Genomic DNA, 1,986 nt, shown 5'->3' with positions numbered 1-1,986 from the left:
TCCATGCATTTACTGATTATTTTGAGCTATAAGACCATGAAGTTGAAAAGCATTTGAATTGAACTCTAAAATGGTTCCGAGTTGGCATGGTATCATCATTTCACCCACATAGCATGTGCGATAAAGTAGAGAGGGTTAAGGAAAAAACTGGATGCACTTCGTGCACAAAACGGACAATCTCTTTCCAAGTATCAGGGTTTCATATCGAAACTCGTCTGTTACAAAGGGATTTCATTTTTCTGAACTTATTTGAACTCCATTGTTTTTCTGTGTTCAAAATGCACCATTCAAAGCCACATCATCAATTTACAACCCTTTCTGACTTCATTTGTTACTTTCCATGCATTTACTGATTATTTTGAGCTATAAGACCATGAGGTTGAAAACCATTTGAAATGAACTCTGAAAAGGTTCCAAGTTGGCATGGTATCATCATTTCACCCACATAGCATGTTCGAGAAAGTAGAGAGGGTTACGGCAAAAACTGAATGCACTTCGTGCACAAAACGGACAATCCCTTTCGAAGTATTAGGGTTTCATACGGAAACTCGTCTATTACAAAGGGATTTCATTTTTTTTGAACTTATTTGAACTCCATTGTTTTTTCTGTGTTCAAAATGCACCATTCAAAGCCACATCATCAATTTACAACCCTTTCTGACTTCATTTGTTACTTTCCATGCATTTACAGATTATTTTGAGCTATAAGACCATGAGGTTGAAAACCATTTGAAATGAACTCTGAAAAGGTTCCAAGTTGGCATGGTATCATCATTTCACCCACATAGCATGTGCGAGAAAGTAGAGAGGGTTACGGCAAAAATTGGATGCACTTCGTCTACGAAACGGACAATCTCTTTCGAAGTACGAGGGTTTCATACGGAAACTCGTCTGTTACAAAGGGATTTCATTTTTTTTGAACTTATTTGAACTCCCTTTTTTTTTGTGTTCAAAATGCACCATTCAAAGCCACATCATAAATTTACAACCCTTTCTGACTACATTTGTTATTTTTCATGCATTTGCTGATTATTTTGAGCTATAAGACCATGAAATTGAAAAGCATTTGAAACGAACTCTGAAAAGGTTCCAAGTTGGCATGGTATCATCATTTCACCCACATAGCATGTGCGAGAAAGTAGAGAGGGTTACGGCAAAAACGGGATGCACTTCGTGTACAAAATGGACAATCTCTTTCGAAGTATCAGGGTTTAATACGGAAACTCGTATGTTACAAAGGGATTTCATTTTTTTCAACTTATTTCAACTCCCTTGTTTTTCTGTGTTCAAAATGCACCATTCAAAGCCACATCATAATTTTACAACCCTTTCTGACTTCATTTGTTATTTTCCATGCATTTACTGATTATTTTGAGCTATAAGACCATGAAGTTGAAAAGCATTTGAATTGAACTCTAAAATGGTTCCGAGTTGGCATGGTATCATCATTTCACCCACATAGCATGTGCGATAAAGTAGAGAGGGTTAAGGAAAAAACTGGATGCACTTCGTGCACAAAACGGACAATCTCTTTCGAAGTATCAGGGTTTCATATCGAAACTCGTCTGTTACAAAGGGATTTCATTTTTCTGAACTTATTTGAACTCCATTGTTTTTCTGTGTTCAAAATGCACCATTCAAAGCCACATCATCAATTTACAACCCTTTCTGACTTCATTTGTTATTTTTCATGCATTTACTGATTATTTTGAGCTATAAGACCATGAAGTTGAAAAGCATTTGAAATGAACTCTGAAAAGTTTCCAAGTTGGCATGGTATCATCATTTCACCCACATAGCATGTGTGAGAAAGTAGAGAGGGTTACGGCAAAAATTGGATGCACTTCGTCTTCAAAACGGACAATCTCTTTCGAAGTATCAGGGTTTCATACGGAAACTCGTCTGTTACAAAGGGGTTTCATTTTTTTGAACTTATTTGAACTCCCTTGTTTTCTGTGTTCAAAATGCACCATTCAAAGCCACATA

Source organism: Triticum aestivum, chromosome 1B (genome assembly GCF_018294505.1).
Source record: "Triticum aestivum cultivar Chinese Spring chromosome 1B, IWGSC CS RefSeq v2.1, whole genome shotgun sequence".
Lineage (NCBI taxonomy): Eukaryota > Viridiplantae > Streptophyta > Magnoliopsida > Poales > Poaceae > Triticum > Triticum aestivum.
This window is presented reverse-complemented; position numbering follows the sequence as displayed.